The 16,039-nt window shown below is 44.1% G+C and overlaps 1 protein-coding gene across 1 annotated transcript in view; it reads right to left on the reverse strand.

Annotated features, from left to right (window-relative positions):
• The window catches only part of RAB5B (RAB5B, member RAS oncogene family), a 38,188-nt gene extending 29,983 nt beyond the window's left edge, over window positions 1–8,205 (reverse strand). The window contains exon 1 of the mRNA XM_075265696.1: window positions 8,061–8,205. The gene's annotated coding sequence lies outside the window, so the exon portion shown is untranslated. The remainder of the gene's footprint in view (window positions 1–8,060) is intronic.
• Between the last annotated feature and the right edge of the window lie 7,834 nt (window positions 8,206–16,039).

Here is a 16,039-nt window from a genome sequence, read left to right on the forward strand (position 1 = left end):
CTTGTCTGCTTTAATCTTCTTGATTTCCCTACACACCTGAGACTCCTGCAGGATCAGATAGTCAGATTGCAGTTGACCGCAGGTCGATGGGGGTTGGGTCTTGGTGTGTGAGGGAAGGGGGGGGTTAACTGACATGCTGGTGAAGGGAGCGTTGGCTTGTAGTAAAATCTATTGAAGAATAGATTAAGCTCGTTAAGCCACGTCCTGTCACCTTTTATCTGAGGGCCAGCCTTTTGTTTGTGTCCAGATATAGCCTTAAGACTGTCCCACACCTTTGAGATTCTACCCTCCCCTATCTGTAGTTCCATCTTCCGCCTGTAGTTGGCTTTCCCTTCTCTGATCAGTTGTCTTAGATGTTTCTGCACCTCCCCCCGGCCATTTTTGTCCCCAGACCTAAAAATTTGCTTTTTCTCCTTGAGAAGAGTTTTAATCTCAGAGTTGATCCATGATTTGTTATTGGAGAAACACCTCACCTTTTTAGTTGGTACCGTGCTGTCCACGCAGAAATTAATGTAGTCTGTTATGCAGTGTGTGAGTCCCTCAATGTCACCTGGAAATGAGTCTTGAAACACTTCCCATAATGTTATATTAAAACACTAGTCACACTGTCCTTACAGCAGAATCCATCTTTAGGATGCCAGTATAATATACTCTAGACTCATACTATCCTTACAGCAGAATCCCTCTATGAGCCGCCAGTATAATATACACTAGGCTCCCACGGTCCTTACAGCAAAATCTATCTATGGGCGCCAGTATAATATATGCTAGGCTCCCACAGTCCTTACAGCAGAATCCATGTATGGGACGCCAGTATAATATACACTAGACACACTGTCCTTACAGTAGAATATATCTATGGGACGTCAGTATAATATACACTAGGCTCCCACGGTCCTTACAGCAGAATACATGTATGGGACGCCAGTATAATACACGCTAGGCTCCATCTATGGGACCATACACTAGACATACTGTCCTTAGAGCAGAATCCATCTATGGGACGTAATATACACTAGGCTCACACTGTCCATACATTGGTATATGAGCCAGATGTTCAGCTACAGGTGTTCCACTGACCTCACAACACTGCTCTCAAAGTCTGTCATGGAGCACAGTAAAATAGCAATGGAGGATGAAATGAAGGTCTATCCTCTTCAGCGATGAGTACTACTTTTGTCTTGGACAATTGCATAAGGTAGACATCACACCAGTCCTACTCCTGGATTATAGTGTGGGGTACCATAATGTACAAGGACCCCTCTAGCCTTTATTTCATTACACTAACAGCTCGGCACGTCTCCTGAGGGCCAGGCCACGTTGCCCATACTACTGTGAGTAGACTGTATGGCCCTAATGTGTTACCATTGCCTGCAGCATCTCCAGACGGGTCTCCCATGGAGCACATCTGGGACGTCATTGGTCAGCAATGGGCATTCAGCATGGCATGACATTCCTCAGATAACCATTAATAAACTCATGTAAGTGCGTGTATTTCATACTCCCTACTGAATAAATTGAGATTTTTCGATTACTTTGTTTCCATTTTTTATCATTTGTATATCATTAACTTTCTCTTTCGATCTTATAGTTTCTATTATTTCAAGACTTTGCCTTCTTGATATCACAATTTCAAACTTGAGGATTATCTCCGAAAGATGCATTTGTGATATTAATAGATGAAACATGGCACAGAATGTATAAAATGAAGATTCTTAGCAGTCTCTGGACCTTATGGGGGAGTGCAATGAACTTTATTTTGCATGAATAGGCAATTCCATATCTAAATCAGCCAAAATAAAGTAAAAGTCTGAAAAGCCAGCCAAGAATATGCAAGAAACAAAGCAAAGAACTGTGCGACATAGCATGAGGCTTAAGTACATCATGCAAGGTCCAGAGCACAGGAACGAAAGGCCTGGCTGGGGCCGGAGTATGTCAGGCAGCCGGGATCTCTGTGTGCTGACACAACCACTTTAGAGGGGCTGTCACACTTGCAGGTTTGGTGGATGTAGTTGGTCTTTCTGCGACTTCTTCTGTCAAAATGAAATAGTCAACACAGATGTACCATATATCAAGACCACTCACACTGTAGACTAAAATAGTTGCATGTACTCATATAACAAAGTCAGTTTGGTGGAAATTAAAAGGGAAAATCCATAAGATATCCTACTAATATTATAAATGTGAAAGTTTGGATGTTTGTGTGTTTGTTAGTCAATCACGCAAAAACGGCTGAACGGACTTGAATGAAATTCGCACATAGATAGTTTGTAACCTCAATTAAAACATAGGCTACGTCTTATACCGGTAAATGACATGACTTCACGACTGTTATGAATTTATGTTCACATACTATATTACACTGCTCTTGCAGCAGCTTATCTCAGGTTCCAGGGCTATCTCTCTGTTTAAACACACGCTAACCCTTAGTGGTTTGTGTACAGACATTTGCATATTATATGATCTGCTCCAGGCAGCGTGCTAACACACTGGATGGGAAAACACCTTTAATCCAAACTGGCAGTTTGCTACTTTTAAACATGCTAGGAAACTAGGAAAATCTAATTTGTTGCAAATTCTAAAACAACGACAGCTATGAAGGAAGCCAGAAGTCACAGCGCTCTCCTCAAGCGAAGCTGACGGGGATCATCGACACCAATAACACGCTCATCATATGGTGTCCCAGCAAGCTGCTGAGATGCCGTAACAATCACGGGCACAGCGCGAGGAATGAGTTCAGTGGCAGGCCAGCTTAACAGCTGCCAAAACGCCGGAGCAGGCGAATCATCGATGTCAACAACACAATCATTATATGGATTCCCAGCGAGCTGCTGAGATGCCGGAACAATCACAGGCACAGCGTGAGGAACAAGTTCAGCAGCAGGTCAGCTTAAGAGCTGCTGACACGCCGGAGCAGGCAAACCTTCGACGGCAGCAATTTGCTGAATATAGGCGGATCATCGACGCCAACAACATGTAGACGAAGTTGTGGGCCTCACACACACACAAATGACATACAAAATACATGAGTGCAAAACTGAGCAATTCTTATAGGGCCATTACACAAACAAAAAATGAAATATACCCGTGAGAAGCCGAGTCCTCCTGCTAGTATGTCATAAATGCTCAATATCTGTGCTCAGGTTTCTTTCTGTAACTGTCATAGACTTCAATGAGGACATTACCACTAGAGATGAGCGAATAGTATTCGATTGAGTAGGTATTCGATCAAATACTACAGTATACGAAATACTCGTACTCTGTCGAATACCACGTGGTAAACGCAGTAAAAATTTGATTTCCCTCCCACCTTCCCTGGCACTTTTTATTACACCAATAACTATACAGGGGAGGTGGGACAGGAACTAGGACAACATAGGCATTAAAAAAAATGTATACAGTAGAGATGAGCGAGTAATGAAATATTCGAAACTTCGATTCGAGTAGACCTCAATATTCGACTACTCGATTGAATACTACTCGCTCACGTCTAATTACCACCTCTTCAATGATTTTTATGGAACAAAATGGCACAGTGGGATCGCAGGACCTCTGTTTTCTCAAAAAATGAGAATCCCATAGATGGGATCTGCAGCTATCGTATATTTGTGGAATGCCTTGTGGATAAGCCATAAATATATTGGAAGGAAAAGTACTGCTATAATACCAGATTTAGTTCCTCTAGCAGTTATTTCACCCCATTCACTCCCCTAACCATGACTACTGCCTTCCTTTACTCTCCCCCTGCACCTGCTCTCTGTATTATCCCTCAAATATGTAGAAAGGGCAATGTTAGTTTACTAGGAAGGACATTGATACAATCAGCAAACTGGATTACATTACAGGAAGGACAGAAATATTGTTACATGTGGGTTTTTATAAGAAGCAAAATCATAAGCATCCAAATCTGATCAATACCACAGACCTCACACTATATTGTATATTGTCCCTTCCACGACCCAGATTACACAAACAGAAAAAAAAAACCGTTTTCCCATTAGTCCGGGGGTACAAGTTGCATTAAAGATGTAATTTTGTAACTGGGAGAAGTATTAGAGTTTCCTTTATATTTCCCATTCCAATACAGTGCTGTTCCCTTGGGGTAGGTTTACTAATAATGTCCAAGTTTTAGTGTAAACTTGGGTCTTCAACTTTGCCAGCTCTATCAAGGTATCTGTTTGTTAAATCTGGCTTATGTTTAGACTCTCTAACTTTAGAACATTTATAAAATGGTTTAGATTAGGACAAAGAAATGGTGCACGGTAGTGATGCATGGTGTCGCAACTTAGGTCATGCCTAAGCCCCCCACCCTTTTCATACAAGTCATAAATGTGTGTAAAAAGTGTCAAGAACGCTTGATAAAGCAGGTACAAAGCAGGTTAGACTGAATTTCTGGTGCAAGTTTTGCTATAGAACTGGTGCATTTTACTCAGTAAATGTCCCCCAAAGCGTGTCCTCAGCCTTGCAGTTTTTGTCCCAATTTTTAAAATTGTAGGAAATCAACTGACCTGGGAATATACCCTAAAAACCCTGCATGAAATAACTTTCTTCTTCAAAAATTCCATGTCTATGTTACTGATTGTTGGTGTGTACCTAGAAGGAGCGTCTATGACTTGGGTTTCTGAGGCATAGGCGTTTCTAATTCTACTGGTTCCATGATCAGCATCTGCAGATAAAAGCATCTGTGATTGAAAGTCAAAGCTTGACTTTGGATCAGCTTTTGCAGCACCGCCGCGGATATCATCTTTGTGCAGTGCACGCCTGATAGTTTTCACTAATACAGATAACCTTATACTTTCATTAAACTCTACAGTAATTTGAGGGGTTGTAGTTTTCCTGACTTCAGTTTGACAAAGTACTCTTCTGTCCCTCATGTCAAGCTTTGACTTTTGACCACAGCTTCTTCATTCTGAGGATGATTTGCCAGTCTTTGCATACTGAGATGTGATCATAGAACCAGTTCAACCAAACACACGTCAACTTGGGTTACAAACAACCCTACCAGGCACACACCAGCAATTAGTCCCCCTTGGAACTCTGTCAGGTCTGATACATCAGGCTGCTAAAGCAAAAAAAAATGATTTTTAGAGCAGCACCTTTAAAATTTATCAACAGGGATATAAGCTATATGGTTAACAAAGAAAAGGGGTTACCAGTGATGCCAGCTGTTTCAGGAAGAGTTAAAAGGGATGTGCCAGCATAGACACTCATTTCCTATACACAGAAGGGTTAACGTGTCAGATCGCTGGGGTTCCCAGGGGTCATGAGAACAGGGAACACAAAGCCCACCAGAATCTTTGTTGATGAAGTGCCAGTGTGGTTGTGTCACTTCTATGCGTTGTCAGAGATTGGAGTCCTGGCAGCTCCATAGCAGTGAATTACATGTAAAAAATGTAATCACTGTGTTGATGGACGCGGACAGCTAACAATGGGATGTACAGATGTGACTATTATTACTAGGATGTCCTGTGTAAACAGGAATGACAGAGCTATGAGATGAACGTAGTCACGCAGTTGACACTGGTTGTACAGATATGACCATCAATACCAGGATGTCCATTACAAACTGGGATCATTGAACTGTCAGATGGTTGTAGGACAGGGTTACGCAACTTTCGGCACTCCAGCTGTTGTAAAACTATATTCCCAGCATGCATACTTGCTCTGCTGTTTTTGGAACTCCTATGGAAGTGAATGGAGCATGTTGGGAGTTGTAGTTTCACAACAGCTAGAGAGCCGAAGGTTGTTGATCCCTGTTGTAGGGAATCAGCTGCCACTGGATGTACAGATGTGACCATCTTTACTAGGATGTCCTGTATGTACAGGTATCACTGAGCTGTCAAATGGATGTAGGCAGGGGCGTAGACACTTGATTTAAAGGGGTTGTCCAGGTTTTTCAAAAGTCAATGAGGATGCCTGGGAAAGTGCTGAGGCTAATCAGAGGCCACAGGGAAGGAACTGATTATGTCATTCTCAGATGTCATCCCTTTATTTCCTGTGGATGCTAATTGGCCTCAACAATCATGTGCGGTGCAAAACTTCTAATGCCCCCCTCAGTTTATGGTCTCCCACCAGCTAACTCCACAGTTTACTATCCCCCTCTAGTTGTCCTCCATTTAAACTGGGGCAGCTGGAGGGGGACATTAAACCGTGGGGGCAGCTAGAGGGGGACATTAAACCATGGGTGTATCAGGAGAGAGACTTTACATTGTGGGGTCAATTTTAGGAAAACATAATGTTGGGCATATAGCATTACAGTTATTGTGTGGGGAGCATAAAGAGAAATGCCTCAATGGGAGGAGTCAATTTAGAAGTGGGTGGAGCAAAATTTGTCACCACACACTATGTACGCCACATATTTTGTCCCTCTTTCTCTCCTTTGAATGTAAAGTTGAGAGGTATGACTGAGCTATTAGATGGATGTAGGGAATTACTTGACACCAGATATACAAATGTGTCCCTCATTACTAGGATGTTCACCATGTACAAGGATCACAGAGTTATCTGATGGCTGTATACAAGCAGGAGATACTGGATGGAGAGATGTCCTGTGTACACAGGGAACACTGAGCTATCAGATGGATGTATAGCTGTGCCCACCATTACTAGGATGTCCTGTGTGCACAGAGATCACTGAGATATCAGCAGATACTGGACGTACAGATGTGCCCACCATTACTAGGATGTCCAGTATGTACAGGGATCACTGAGCTATCAGATGGAAGTATAAAATCAGCAGATACCTGATGTACAGATATGTCCATATTACTAGGATGTCTTGTTAGACATCGATATATTGGAGCAAGTCCAGAGAAGAGCAACCAAAATGGTGGAAGGTCTGCAAACCATGTCCTATGAGGAGCGGCTAAAAGAACTGGGATTGTTTAGTTTGCAGAAGAGAAGGCTGAGGGGAGATTTAATAGCAGTCTACAAATATCTGAAAGGTAGTCACAGTGCAGAGGGATCTACCCTATTCTCATTAGCACAAGGAAGTACAAGAAGCAATGGGATGAAACTAAAGGGAAAGAGATACAGATTAGACATTAGGAAAAACTTTCTGACAGTGAGGGTAGTGAGAGAGTGGAATAGGCTGCCACGGGAGGTGGTGGGCGATCCATCAATGGAAATCTTCAAGCGGAATCTGGATAAACATATAGCTGGGATGATTTAGGAAGACCTGCACTCGCAGGGGGTTGGACCCGATGGCCCTTGAGGTCCCTTCCAACTCTACCAAAAAGTAAAAGTAAAAGATACTGGATATACAGATGTCCTATGTATACAAGGACCAGTGATCTGTCAGATGGATGTATACACTCAGCAGATACTGGATATACAGATGTCCTATGTGTACAGGGACCAGTGATCTGTCAGATGGATGTATACACTCAGCAGATGTATACTGGATATACAGATGTCCTATGTATACAGGGACCAGTGATCTGTCAGATGGATGTATACACTCAGCAGTTACTGGATATACAGATGTCCTATGTGTACAGGGACCAGTGATCTGTCAGATGGATGTATACACTCAGCAGATGTATACTGGATATACAGATGTCCTATGTATACAGGGACCAGTGATCTGTCAGATGGATGTATACACTCAGCAGATACTGGATATACAGATGTCCTATGTGTACAGGGACCAGTGATCTGTCAGATGGATGTATACACTCAGCAGTTACTGGATATACAGATGTCCTATGTGTACAGGGACCAGTGATCTGTCAGATGGATGTATACAGTGAGCAGATACTGGATATACAGATGTGCATTACCTGCGCTGTGACAATAGAAATCAGTGTCATGCTCCCAGGCCTAGGCCAGCACTGGGCGCCTCACACAGGATCAGCCCGTGTCAGCAGCCATCAGTGCACACACAGCACACCCCATGGCCATAGATCACAGGCTGATCGCTTATTGTATGTGCTGAGGAGCAGAAATCACACAGCGTCACATACATGTAGCTATGACGAGACATCAGACAGGGCCTTGTACATGGAGACACCTGTTATACAGAGACCAGAGAAGAATCCACCTCATCCGGCGGAAATTACCTTATAACGGAGGCGGCCGAGTCCAAGACCCGAGTGGTCACCGCTCCTGCTCCGCCTTGCCGAACGGTAGATGGTGGATTCCGGGGGCCTAAAGGACCTTCCCTGACATCACAGTCATGTGACCGGGATCAGATGACGTCACTGTACCATGTGACCACAGACTGGGTAGAGGAGAGGGGCGGAACCTTAGGGCAGAGTCGGGACGTGTGTGGAGGGGATGAGTTTCCAGCTGGCTGTGGCAGGGACGACAGGCCAGACATGTCTATAGCGCTGTGCGCAGCTCCCACCCGTACTGGCCTTGTTGGCTACACTACCCATTCAGACCAGGCGTTATATTCCCTCCATTGCAGTTTAGAGACAGAAAGCTGATCAGATGTAGCGCAGGGGGCGCCCTATCTCTTACAGACCTCCCATAGCTGTAAGGCTTCAGTCCCGCCCACTTCCACAGTGGCTCCGCCCATCAATGTCTCTGGGCCCCTGACCTGGTACCATCCAGCCTGTAGTACCCACATAGGATAATGTCCCCCATAATATGGCAGTGCACACAGAGGGAATGGTGCACATGTAGTGACAGATCCAGTGCAAATTCTAAACTAGTCTCTGTAATTCCTGGCCCTATTGACAATAAAAAGTTACGATTTACAAAGTCCTGTGCCCCATGATCCATGGATGTGTCAGGCCCCAGGGGCTCAGCATAGCGTTATTTTATTTTAAATATTTTTTTTTAAATTAAGCTTTCCAATTTATATTAATATACAGGTCACCAGTATCTGATTGGTGGGGGTCCAATGCTAAGACCCCCACCAATTAGCTGAACTGCTTGGCTCCTGGCACCAGAAGTAAGAGTTAGCTCTGTAGTACAATTGGTAGCACTGGTATGGAATGGAGGGGGCCGCAGCCTGCACCCATCACAGCTGCCTCTGGCCCAGTCCATTACCTTCTGAGGCAGCGGGATCAGCTGATCTGTACAGGTGTCACCTCAGCCTCGAAGAAGGCCAGTTTCTAAATAACATGCATCATTTGGATTATAATTCAAGTGCAGCTCAGTCAATTAGATTTTTTTTTTTTCCAAGTAAGACAAAAAATGAAACCCATATATTATATCCAGTCATTACAGAGTGAACTTTTTCAAGTGTTTATTTCTGTTAATGTTGAGGATTATGGCTTACAGCTAGGGTTGAGCCGATCTTGACTTTTCAGGATCGATTTTAAAATCCAATTTCCGATCATTTTTCATTTGAACCCGATCTCTATCCCAAGTCCGATCCCAATGCAAGTCAATGGGATTTTTTTTTTTTATTAATCGGCGATCGGATTTTAAAAGCAATCCTATTCACTACACAGCATGGAATCTAACAATTGAACACTTTAATTGTTAGAATCCAGGCTGTGTAGTGTATCACTAAGTAGCCAGAGAATTTTTTTTTTTTTTTTTTTTAATCCTCTGGCTACTTAGTCCCCCCTGGTGTCCACTTACCTCCAGAGATGGCTGCTCCGCTGCTTCTCCTTCGCCTTGCTGCCGCTCCACGCTGCTCTTCTTGCTTCGCTGCCCCCCAGGTTAGGAGAGTGTGGGCAGGTACTGGGAGGGGAGACATCACATCTCCCCGCCCTGTACCCACCCACACTCTCCTAAGCCATAAGCCCCACCTTCCTAGCTCTTTAAAGAGGACCTTTCACCATATCTGGGCACAGGCAGTTCTATATACTGCCAGAAAGCTGACAGTGCGCTGAATTCAGCGCACTGTCGGCTTTCCCGATCTGTGCCCGGTGTGAAGAGCTTACGGCCCGGTACCGTAGCTCTTCTATGGTCAGAAGGGCGTTTCTGACCATTAGCCAGAGACGTCCTTCTGCCTCGCGGCGCCAATCGCGCTGTGCTGTGGAGCCGGGAGGAACGCCCCCTCCCTCTGCTCACACAGCTTGTCCGTAGACGAGCATTATCAGGAGAGGGAGGGGGCGTTCCTCCCGGCTCCACAGCACAGCGCAATTGGCGCCGCGAGGCAGAAGGACGTCTCTGGCTAATGGTCAGAAACGCCCTTCTGACTGTAAAGCGCTACGGTACCGGGACCGATAGCGCTTTACACCGGGCACGGATCGGGAAAGCCGACAGTGCGCTGAATTCAGCGCACTGTCAGCTTTCTGGCAGTATATAACACTGCCTGTGCCCAGATATGGTGAAAGGTCCTCTTTAAACACTAACCTGGGAGGCAGGGCAGCGAGGCGAGAAGAGCAGCAGCGAGGCGAAGAAGAATACTGGAGCAGCCATCTCTGGAGGTAAGTAGCTACTAGAGATGTCATGTTAGTTTAGTCTCCTATTAGAATGAATGGAGGCAGCCAGCACGCAGGGGGTTAAGGCTGTGTGCCGGCTGCTTCCATTCATTCCTATGGTACAGCAGCGGAGCCTTCACACTGAGTATACACTATATACTCAGTGTGAAGGCTAAGCTGATCTCGATCCCACCTAAAAAGATCGTGTTCGGAATTCCGATCGCAATCGTGAAATTTTCTCAATCGCCGATCGGAATACGATTTTTTCCGAACACGATCGCTCAACCCTACTTACAGCCAAGGGAAACCCAAAAGTCATTATCTCAGAAAATTAGAATATTATATAAGACCAACTGTGAAGAAAAAAAAAAAAAATTAAATAAGTTGATATTCTAATTTATTGAAATGCACCAGAATGTCCCGGAATAATCCATCAACCTGTTTAAAAGATATGTTCACTGGAAGGTGATATGTAAAATCACTTTCATTTCCCAAGTGGGTGGTATCAGTTTAGTTAGAAATATAGGTGGTCACTGCCCACTTACAAAATAAGAGTTAATTTAATATAACTTTATATCGGCTGTATCTATTGAACAAATGAGGGAATCTCATTATTTATATATATATATATATATATATATATATATATATATATATACACACACTCACCGGCCACTTTATTAGGTACACCTGTCCAACTGCTCGTTAACACTTAATTTCTAATCAGCCAATCACATGGCGGCAACTCAGTGCATTTAGGCATGTAGACATGGTCAAGACAATCTCCTGCAGTTCAAACCGAGCATCAGTATGGGGAAGAAAGGTGATTTGAGTGCCTTTGAACGTGGCATGGTTGTTGGTGCCAGAAGGGCTGGTCTGAGTATTTCAGAAACTGCTGATCTACTGGGATTTTCACGCACAACCATCTCTAGGGTTTACAGAGAATGGTCCGAAAAAGAAAAAACATCCAGTGAGCGGCAGTTCTGTGGGCGGAAATGCGTTGTTGATGCCAGAGGTCAGAGGAGAATGGCCAGACTGGTTCGAGCTGATAGAAAGGCAACAGTGACTCAAATAGCCACCCGTTACAACCAAGGTAGCCAGAAGAGCATCTCTGAACGCACAGTACGTCGAACTTTGAGGCAGATGGGCTACAGCAGCAGAAGACCACACCGGGTGCCACTCCTTTCAGCTAAGAACAGGAAACTGAGGCTACAATTTGCACAAACTCATTGAAATTGGACAATTGAAGATTGGAAAAACGTTGCCTGGTCTGATGAGTCTCGATTTCTGCTGCGACATTCGGATAGTAGGGTCAGAATTTGGCGTCAACAACATTAAAGTATGGATCCATCCTGCCTTGTATCAACGGTTCAGGCTGGTGGTGGTGGTGTCATGGTGTGGGGAATATTTTCTTGGCACTCTTTGGGCCCCTTGGTACCAATTGAGCATCGTTGCAACGCCAAAGCCTACCTGAGTATTGTTGCTGACCATGTCCATCCCTTTATGACCACAATGTACCCAACATCTGATGGCTACTTTCAGCAGGATAATGCACCATGTCATAAAGCTGGAATCATCTCAGACTGGTTTCTTGAACATGACAATGAGTTCACTGTACTCCAATGGCCTCCACAGTCACCAGATCTCAATCCAATAGAGCATCTTTGGGATGTGGTGGAACGGGAGATTCGCATCATGGATGTGCAGCCGACAAATCTGCGGCAACTGTGTGATGCCATCATGTCAATATGGACCAAAATCTCTGAGGAATGCTTCCAGCACCTTATTGAATCTATGCCACGAAGAATTGAGGCAGTTCTGAAGGCAAAAGAGGGTCCAACCCGTTACTAGCATGGTGTACCTAATAAAGTGGCCGGTGTGTGTGTGTGTGTGTGTTCATGGGCACAGCAGCAATCAAATAATACGTCCTGTTTCCAGGGAGTCTGTCAATTATAAGGACATGTTGATCCAGGGTTTATAATGACTGCCAGATTGGAGCCGTGAGGGAATTTTTTTTTTCCTCTGAAATGGGGCAATTGGCGTGAGCCTCATGGCTTTTTTTTTTGCCTTCCTCTGGATCAACACTGTACGGGAGTGTAGGGTTATAGGTAGGACTTGATGGACTGATGTCTTCATCCACCCTCATCTACTATGTAACTATGTAGCAGTTTTGACATCTCTAAACTTAGTAGGCGTTTACTGCATATTCTGCAGTAAATCCTCCCCACATAGCAAAGGAACATTCCTAAAGCACTTCACACTTAGGGTGCATTCACACTACGTTTCCTGAAGCTTATTCTGAACGTAAAACACGTTCAGAATAAGCGGCGTATAAAAGCAGCTCCATTCATTTCTATGGGAGCCGGCATACGATCGCTCCCCATAGAAATGAATGGGCTGCTTCTTTCACTGCGAGCAGTCCCATTGAAGTGAATGGGGAGTGCCGGCGTGTACGGCAAGCTCTGCTCATGCCGGAGCGTATACGCCGGCACTTCCCATTCACTTCAATGGGAGTGCTCGCAGTGAAAGAAGCAGCCCATTCATTTCTATGGGGAGCGATCGTATGCCGGCTCCCATAGAAATGAATGGAGCTGCTTTATACGCCGCTTATTCTGAACGTGTTTTACGTTCAGAATAAGCTTCAGGAAACGTAGTGTGAATGCACCCTTAGGAACCCTTGACATGATGTATTAACCCCTTCCCGACATGCGCCGTAATAGTACGGCGCATGTCGGGTCTGTAACTATGGCGACCGCCCGGGAGCCGGGCGGCCGCCATAGCCGCCGGGTGTCTACTGCTTTAAGCAGTAGACAACCGGCTCTAATGCCTCCGATCGGTCCCCGGACCGATCAGAGGCATTAACCCCTCCGGCGCTGCGGTCAAAGGCGCCATTTTCCCGGCGGCGCCGCCATTTTGGCAGGGATCGCTGGCTCCTGGAGCATGCTCCAGGGCCGATGTCATGTTGCCATGACAGCCGGGAGCCTTGTTAAAAGCTCCCAGCCGGTCTGCAAATCCTCTCTTTTGCAGGCTGGTCTATGCAGCCTGCAAAAGAGATGATGATTTTTTGCAATGCATTAGCATTGTAATGCATTGCATTAGTGATTAGACCCCCTGGGGTTCAACACCCCTAGGGGGTCTAATAAATGCAAAAAAAAAAAAAAAAAAGTTAAAAAAATATAAAAAGAATTAAAAGTTCAAATCACCCCCCTTTCCCTAGAACACATATAAAAGTAGTTAAAAACTGTGAAACATATACATGTTAGGTATCCCCGCGTCCGAAATCGCCCGCTCTACAAATCTATAAAAATATTTTTCCTGTTCGGTAAACGCCGTAGCGGGAAAAATAGTCAAAAGTGCCAAACCGCCGTTTTTTCACTGTTTTGATTCTGATAAAAATTTGAATAAAAAGTGATCAAAGCAATAACATTTCCCGAAAATTGTAGAACTAAAAAGTACACGCGACCCTGCAAAAAAAGACGCCCTATGCATCCCCGTACACCTACGTATAAAAAGTTACGGCCGTCGGAATATGGCGACTTTTAGAAAAAAAAATTTTCAACACAGTTTTGGAATTTTTTTTAGGGGTCAAAATGTAAATAAAACCATATAAATTTGGTATCCCTGGAACCGTACCGAAACACAGAATACAGGGGACATGTCATTTTGGCTGCACAGTGAACGCCGTAAAACCAAAGCCCGTAAGAAAGTCGCAGAAATGCATTTTTTCTTCAAATCCACCCCATTCTGAATTTTTTTCCTGCTTCCCAGTACATTATATAGAATAATTAAATGGTAGCATCATCAAGAAAAATTTGTCCCGCAAAAATTAAGACCTCATATGGCTCTGGGAGCGGAGAAATAAAAAAGTTATGGGGTTTAGAAGGAGGGGAGTCAAAAACGAAAATCAAAAAATGCCATCGGCGGGAAGGGGTTAACACTTAAAAGAAAAAGGTCATTAGCAGATGCTGGGGATGGAGTAAAAACAAATAAATAAAAGAGCATAATGTATCACACGCATGCGCGTGCAAAAAGACGCGCGTTATACGAACATGCCATTGAACTCAATGGCTAACTACATTTTACACGTGTATTTTTACACGTGTAAAATGTACAGAATACACAGTGCGTAGACAGAATACACAGAGAGTAAACTCCGTGTGAAGGGGCCCTTAGGTTGCGTTCACATGGAGTTTTTTAGTCAGGAATTTGGCCGCTAGCTTTTTTTTTTTGTTCTCCTAGTGTTTTTTTTCCCCACTAGCAGAAAAAAGAAGCGAGCTAACCTATCCTCAGGCAGATTCCACTTGGAAAAACCCATTGAAGTCAATGGGAAGCGGAAAAACCGCTTCAAAAGCCACTAGCACTATTTTTCCAGGCCCATACACTGTGCTGGAGCAAAGAAAAACAAATACTAAAAATGCCTCATGTAAAAAAACGCGTCAAAAAAACATTTCCTAATTCCTGAAGTGGATTTTTTCCTCTCCAAAAAACTGTGTGAACACACCCTTATAGGATTTCTGCAGCAGTAACCATGGCTGCACTATTCCCAAACAATCCCTTTATGCCATGTATGAATATATACATATCCAAGGACAACAACTGCATGGAGTTTGTGTAGATTTTCTCCGGGTACCCTGCTTTCCTCCCATACTGATAGGGAATTAGAACTGCGAGTCAGACTCGGGACAGCGAGTGAGTGACAATACCTGTAAAGTGCTGTGGAGTATGTTAGCACAGTTAGGGTGCATTCAGACTACGTAACGCCGGGCGTGTATGAGAGCCGTACACGCCGGCATTACGGCAGACTGCCGAACACTTCCCATTCACTTCAATGGGAGCGCTCGTAAACGCCGCTGTTACGAGCGCTCCCATTGAAGTGAATGGGAAGTGTTCGGCAGTCTGCCGTAATGCCGGCGTGTACGGCTCTCATACACGCCCGGCGTTACGTAGTCTGAATGCACCCTTAGTTCTGTGTTGAGGATTTCCATACAGACACTGAATGTGTGAAGTACATACCTTTTGAGAATACCAGATCCCTCAATTCTAGACTTACACAAGGACTTTCATTCCTTCTACAAACTGACATAGCAATGCAATAATGTGACAAGAAAACGAAGACAAAGGGTACATAAAATATTTTAATTAACTAACTTAACAAGCAAATACATACTAAAAACAAACCTACATTAAAACATAATATATAAAAATTGTTAAATCCATATCCAAGACGAGGTGCAGACTTCTGCTTTAAACAATCTTCTAAAATCTGTGTAACGAGATAACCTGGGGAGGAAAGTTCTGCATGTTCTTATTTCCATTCCATAAAGGCTGGAAAAGCTGGAATGTCCTTACTGCACAAAATGGCTGAAGATGACATTCTCCACTGCTAGGTCTTAGTTCACACTAAACCAATAGAATGTGAAAGCAACATCTGGCCCCTGAATCGGTTCTAAAGTTTTCTGGTGGTGACTTGCTTTATGATTCCAAAAGCTGAATTGGAGCCCATAAGAAGAATTCTATGAAGCCATCTGTGTAGAACGGAGACACCTTCAAGACCTGGTGGTGAATATATAAACAACTCCAATCTTCATAAACTTTAAAACGTAATATTTACCAAACTCTATACAACTCTCGCCTACACCAAGGGGGCAAAATGGGAATTAAAACCGGTTCACTATAAAAGCGGTTTTGTCTGGATGGCACAGTAAATACCATGC

This window comes from Leptodactylus fuscus, chromosome 2 (assembly GCF_031893055.1).
Source record: "Leptodactylus fuscus isolate aLepFus1 chromosome 2, aLepFus1.hap2, whole genome shotgun sequence".
Taxonomy (NCBI): Eukaryota; Metazoa; Chordata; class Amphibia; order Anura; family Leptodactylidae; genus Leptodactylus; species Leptodactylus fuscus.